At 43.2% G+C, this 7,091-nt stretch overlaps 1 pseudogene across 1 annotated transcript in view; it reads right to left on the bottom strand.

Annotated features, from left to right (window-relative positions):
* Nucleotides 1–781: 781 nt before the first annotated feature.
* LOC308078820 (zinc finger matrin-type protein 4-like) overlaps nt 782–7,091 on the bottom strand; it is a 6,604-nt pseudogene continuing 294 nt past the window's right edge. The window contains exons 2-5 of the transcript in view: nt 5,520–5,612; nt 2,719–2,869; nt 2,291–2,519; nt 782–882 (exon numbers count right to left, since the gene is read on the bottom strand). The product of the transcript in view is annotated as a zinc finger matrin-type protein 4-like (transcript). The remainder of the gene's footprint in view (nt 883–2,290; nt 2,520–2,718; nt 2,870–5,519; nt 5,613–7,091) is intronic.

Raw genomic sequence — 7,091 nt, 5'->3', positions numbered from 1 at the left:
TCTGCAAATCTCTATGGAGCGTAATTCTTCTTTCCTGTTCCCTGTCACTCATCCTTTTCAGTTGCGCTACTTAGCGGGTCAGTGTACTCAAACCATGGGTCAAAGAAAGGAGGCTCAGTTTCCCATCATCCCCCTACATGATGTGGCAAACGGGCAGCTTGTTTTCCCTAACCTGGCAACGTCCAAGTTGTAATGATGTATTTGCTTTGGTCTGTCGCAGCGGCAATGATTTCCCATTAGGATGGATGGCTCAATCATGGTGGTCAATAGAGCACACTTCATCCCATTGACCACACTTATTCTCTCACTGCATTTAGGCATTACAGCGTTTAAGTGTTTAGATTGGTGGATGAATAGAAACAAATACAACCACATACATGACAGACATGTACAGTACATATATATATGCTATATATGTCTATGAAATTAATTCAAGGACCCCAACGGAAACAAGTCGGCAAGAACTTTTTTGGTCGGACCTTTTAGACAAAAGTATTATAAATGTAACTGTGTTGTTTTACACTCTTTTGCCTAATAACATTTTCAATCAATCAATACACACTCACTTTCTCTCACTTTCTCTCACTCACTCACTCACTCACTCACTCACTCACTCACTCACACACACACACACACACACACACACACACACACACACACACACACACACACACACACACACACACACACACACACACACACACACACACACACACACACACACACACACACACACACACTTAAAACAAGTACGTGGAAAGATGCATACAGAAGAGGCAACTCACTTGTTCTGGTGTTTAGAGCCTTGGAGGTGTGCGTAGTACTGTTCGATTGAATTCAGAGTCATGGTACACACACTGCAGGTGAAGCTGCTTCGAAGCCCTGCATATAGAACACATTACAGCACCCCATGGTCATCCTTCTGACGTCTGCACACACACACACACACACACACACACACACACACACACACACACACACACACACACTCACACTCACACTCACACTCACACTCACACACACACACACACACACACACACACACACACACACACACACACACACACACACACACACACACACACTCACCCATCCTTTCCAGTTACATGCTGGATCATCTACAGTAGATACCTCACTAGCAATGCACTCAGTCTCTCTCTTCACAACATGTCATTTCCATGTTAGTCACTATTACAATGTACAGACTTATTTTACTGTTTCTAACCCTTATTTCCCTTTTGTGAAATCGAGTCAACATAATTTGAATCCTGATGTGTAAGTCTAAGCATTTCACATGCACTTACAATGCAGCTGGTAGCAACACTGCAGGCAGTAAAATACTAGTACGGTACAGTACTTCAAGCATACTCAACAGTGAGGGAAAACATTTAAAAATCTCCCGCAGGAGGCACGCACTAAAAATAACAGTGTTGTATGGAGTGAAATGTCTACCTACAGCCATAACCAGTTGCACATCGTCAACCCTGTCTCTGTCACACATTCATTGTTTTCCTTTCCTCCATCTGTCTGTTAGATTTCTGTCATTACGGTGTCTCTGTAAACCGCAAAGTCTGAGTGTTAATCGCATGTGTCAACTATGTTTGTATCTCCACCAGTCAATTGAATTGAGTCCTTCACAAGAAGCAATGCAAGGCAGTGGGCATTTAACAGTAGACATGTCTCCAAACCGACATAAGATCTTACAATCTTCACCAATATCGTCAACACCACTTCACAAGAATATATTTTTTTCATGCATAAATTATCAACTACAATGCAACTTTGAATGGCATTTCAGGTTCGAGTCTGATTTGTACCGGCGATTGCATGCCTGTGATTGGCTAGTACCGTACACCCTGTGAGCCTGAGGGACAGGAGCATTGTAATTGGCTAGTTAGTAATGTTGCCCATAAGCTGGATGGATAGGCATAGCCTCGCAGGACACATATCCCATAGCCTGGGGGGACAATTGCACTGTCATAATGAATTCACAAAAATGACATAGTTGTCGCTGACCAATTCGAAATATTCAGAAATTGAGGTCCTTGGCCTGCTGGCAGTGTGCACAAGAAATATCACGCTGATCGGCCTAGCCACTGGTCGCCCCCCCCCCCCCCCCCCCCCCCGACACACACACACACGCACGCACACACACACACACACGCACACACACACACACACACACACACACACACACACACACACACACACACACACACACACACACACACACACACACACACACACACACACACAGTTCGAGTACTAGGACTGTACAGTATGTAACTACCTGTGTTTTGGCAGCCGTCCAGGCTGTCTGCCAGCTGTTCCAGTAGGCGTGCTCTGTCTGCATTCCTGCGGTGCCTCTTGCCATCGTAGTGCTGCTGTGCCATGGTGGGGTTGTTGAACCATGCCCCACACAGACAGCACGACTTGCACAACACATTCCCATTGGTTGGCAGGTGGGACAGGGGGCAGTGACATCACAGGGGGTGATATGGGTTGACAGGGCAGGGTATCTGAAGACAAAAAAAGAAAAGAACATTTATGGTTCAGGTGGCATGATTGATGGTATTGATTGCATGTGCGTGCGTGCGTGCGTGCGTGGTGCGTGCGTGCGTGCGTGCGTGCGTGCGTGCGTGCGTGCGTGCGTGCGTGCGTGCGTGCGTGCGTGCGTGCGTGCGTGCGTGCGTGTGCGTGTGCGTGCGTGTGTGTTACCTGCTGGCACTCCCGGCACTCCCAGCACTAGTCTCATTCTCTTGGCGTGTGTTTTTCCCTGGTAGTGGGACTGAGCCACTATGGCTGAGGTGAAAAACATGTTACACAGTGTACAGCACTTATTTCTGTCTACCACACTGTCAGCACTGTCCTGGAGGGAGGGACAGAAGGGAGAGAGAGAAAGAGAGAGAGAGACAGAGAGAAGGAGGGAGAAAGAAAGAAAGAGAGAGAGAGGGGGGAAAGAGGAATAGTCTTAAACAAATTGGGAATAAGAGAAATCCGGCTATGTACAGCTCTGTCTTTGCATAATTCTCTCAATGTACGTACTTTGGAAAACTACAGTACATTCTCAGTGTTAATTTAACTCTTGAGAGTGTAAAGACATGCACTAAAATGGACCCGGGAAGGTGCATTCCTTTTCACTCTCAAGAGCTAAATTATCACTGAGGATTTTACTGTGAATGCACACATTGCCACATATTTCAAAGAACTTTCTTTTCTCCCTTTATCCAATAAGAGCAAAGGAAGATGATAGTAGAAAAAGGAGGGCAATTAGTGAAAGAAGAACAGAAGGATAAAGATAATCGTTTCAGAAGTAGAACAGGAGGAAAATGAATGTAAGAAGGGAAAGGCAAACTCATAAAGCATTCAGAAGAGCCAACATCCATTATGGGATATTTGTGTCAATAACTGAGAAGCGTGACAGTAAATATCAATAGATCTAAAGCCCAGAGCAACACAGCAAAATGTTTTGAGAAGAGTGAATAGCTGAAGACTCTAATAGTAATCAATATTGTTCTCTGTATTTTTGTATTTAGGTTTTTCACATAGAATGCTTTAAATGAACAATGAAAAACTTTACAAAAATATTACCATACAATTCTAAAGGTATTATTATGCATGGATTATACACTTTTTGTTAACGTTTTATTGTATAGAATACAAGCATTCGGAAACACAGAAAGGTTGTGTGTGTGTGTGTGTGTGTGTGTGTGTGTGTGTGTGTGTGTGTGTGTGTGTGTGCGTGCGTGCGTGCGTGCGTGCGTGCGTGCGTGCGTGCGTGCGTGCGTGCGTGCGTGCGTGCGTGCGTGCGTGCGTGCGTGCGTGCGTGCGTGCGTGCGTGCGTGCGTGCGTGCGTGCGTGCGTGCGTGCGTGTGCATGCATGTGTATGTTTTCAACTGTACATGCATACTGTATGGATACATGTGAACTTATCCAGATGTGCTTTCCCACACAGGACAATAAGCACAATGAATTGATATTATAGCTATATATTTGCTGTCCGGTGGAAAGCTATGTCCAAAACTGTTAATTTTCAGGAAATGGAAACAAGAACCTGTTTTCCAATGGATCCAATGTACTTATTATTTAGTCACAAGTTCTTGTTAAAACCTTTTAAATATTTATAAAAACCCACAGACAGACTTAACCACTTTCAACTTGGCATCCCTATTTTGGGCATGCTATTATAGGTGAAATAAATAGATAATTGCAAAAATAGCAGATCTACAAGCTCGCAGCCGTGTTGCGGTGTGATGCATTGTGAGCTTGTCACTGTTTTCCCTTTTTTTGCATGACACTGTTGTACGACAAAGTATAACATAGGCCTGCCCTTAACCCGTTAAAACCAGGATCTGTGTCATTTCATACTTTGGCTATTCAAAAATCGTGAACATTTTTGCAAATCGTTGAATATATATATATATATATTTTTTTAAAGCGAACATTTGTAACTCAAATCTTTCCTTCTGGGGGCCCCTGGAACAAAATATTTTGATATGGGGGTCGGCGGCCAAATACATATCATTTTGGGGGTCCTTGACATCAAAAGGTTTGAGAACCACTGACATAGAAACATACGTTCTTCAGAAAACTATTCGGATTTAGATGGCATTTTCAAAATCGGCCTCAGGTCTCCAAGTGGTTGAAGGATGGAGGAGGACATTTAAGCATATTCACACCTTACAGTTGGTGCATTTGGTCATTCATAAGAATCAGTGCGACGCACTTAACCTAGCAGGAATCTGTTTGTTATTTCACACACAGACTGACTGGCAAATGCAGCACCTATCGTCACCATTACAGCTTATTTGAGAATGATATATTCAGTGTAAATCCTACACCATTTGCATTTACATAAGGGATAAGAATGGAAATGAGGCAGTTATTTGCACCATGTCCCTGGGGACAGGTGTCTTCTTGTGTGTGTGTGTGTGTGTGTGTGTGTGTGTGTGTGTGTGTGTGTGTGTGTGTGTGTGTGTGTGTGTGTGTGTGTGTGTGTGTGTGTGTGTGTGTGTGTGTGTGTGTGTGTGTGTGTGTGTGCTACACTGCAGAATCCTGAACTCTCATGAGTGTATGCATGTTTCGTTCTCCTTCATGTAAATCTGTCTCAGCAACTATTTGTTTTCCCTGAGAATTATAGGGAGACAGCACATATGTGCAATGCATCCCACACCAAGCACACACACACACACACACACACACACACACACACACACACACACACACACACACACACACACACACACACACACACACACACACACACACACACACACACACACACACACACGCACGCACAGAAAGGCACACATACTTTTTTGACCTACTTTCTACCTGACTGTCTTCTTCCATGACAGACCCAGTGCTGTTGGCCTTTAAAACTGTCCCCCTGCAGCTTGAACAGTGGTGCTTAGTGGCCACCGGGATAATCCCTGAGAGCTCCTGAACCTCTTTATTAGACACACACACACCTACCTACACAGTGGCATTTCAAACTTGACTTCACACACACCACTTACAGAATTGTCAGGTCGTAGTCTCTTGGATGGTGGGCCTCCATCTTCAGGATGAAGCATGTAGAAGAGCCGCACCTTGTTGGCATGTTTCCTACTCTGACAGGGGAAGAGAACATACAGTAGAGACATACAGTACTGTGTACAGGGTCCTACTGTGTACAGGGTACGGTGTCCACCTCCAGTAGTCTACTATCAATTATAAATAATAAAGAAATATCACCCCAGTTCTCTTATCCAGCATCACTGCAATATTGAGGGTCCAGTGTGGAAAACAGATAATTTTGTCAAAAAGCCGATTAAGGTATAATACTGTACTATGTTTTACAAGCATCTTTTATCTACTTTTTCATATTGATGGCTATGGAATTTAATACTTTATGAATAATTTTGTAATGTCATCATGGCCTCATTCACTCACATCAAGTTATTGATATGTGTCGATATGGTTAGAAGTGCCTGTGCCTCTAGGAGCCAACATGTCTCCTGCCTGGAGCTATTGTTTTAGTTTTTGACTATTTGTTATGATTTCGCTTGTCCTTGTAGCAGCCATGGGTCTGAACTCTGTGCTGAGAACTTCCTTATACCACCATTGTGTTAGACTGTTTAATGTATTTCTTCCCCTCAAGATAGTCTGCCACACGGTTTTGTTGTTATAAACATTATGCATAAATGTCACAACAACCCTGGTTGCCAAGGACACGAAACAAGATGGAGCCAGGGCTGACGTGATGATGGAAGGCGTAAACCCACGCTATGTGTATAAACTCAGTATCTCTGTTTAAACGTCAGAAGAATATATCTGGAACCTCGCTCTAAGCATTTCCGACGCTTATAAGATCTCTTCTCTGAAATAAACCCAAATATGAATTTGAATAAGGAGTTTCATCCGTTTATTGATGTATTTAATTCATATCTGACAGATAGATATGGACCGGTATTTACTAGAGAAAATACAAATCACATATGTATATTATATTTTTCAGTGACTGAATAATAAGATAAAACATGTCATATGATGCCTTGGTGTATGTAAATGTAACATACTGTAGACCATGTGGTTGGAAAAGTCCCATGAGTACTGATGTTTTTAGCAGGGCTGACCCCGGTGGAAGCTGAGACCATACCACTGGCACAGTTGAGCTTAAAGGAGTAGTTCACCCAAAAAAATACTAATTTTCTATCAATTACACACCACATGAAGCCTTGGAGATAGAAAATCATGGAGATTTTTTTGTTTTTGAAGCATTCCTAAGCTAATAATTTGATGACCAGCGGAAAGATGCTAATGACTCCTACCGGAAATACACCCGGTCATCAAATTATTGGCTCAGGAATGCGTCAAAAACTGAAAAGTCTCCATGAATTCAAGGCTTCATGGGGTGTGTAATTGATAGAAAATAAAAACATTTTTGGGTGAACTACTCCTTTAATTTATACTCCGTCGCACGATGATGTTGCTTGCTTGAAAAGCCAGTTCTTTTTGATGACTGTTGTGTTTTGTGTCCTGGCCTACCAAACTGAACTGCACAAAGCTGAGCTCAATGGTTCCCAGGGGTCTTTGGGTTCCAGGGGGGC

The sequence above is a fragment of the Gymnoscopelus braueri genome, assembly GCF_963280865.1.
Source record: "Gymnoscopelus braueri genome assembly, chromosome: 2".
Taxonomy (NCBI): Eukaryota; Metazoa; Chordata; class Actinopteri; order Myctophiformes; family Myctophidae; genus Gymnoscopelus; species Gymnoscopelus braueri.
Note: the sequence above shows the minus strand (reverse complement) of the source record. Positions and strands in the feature narration are given on the sequence as shown.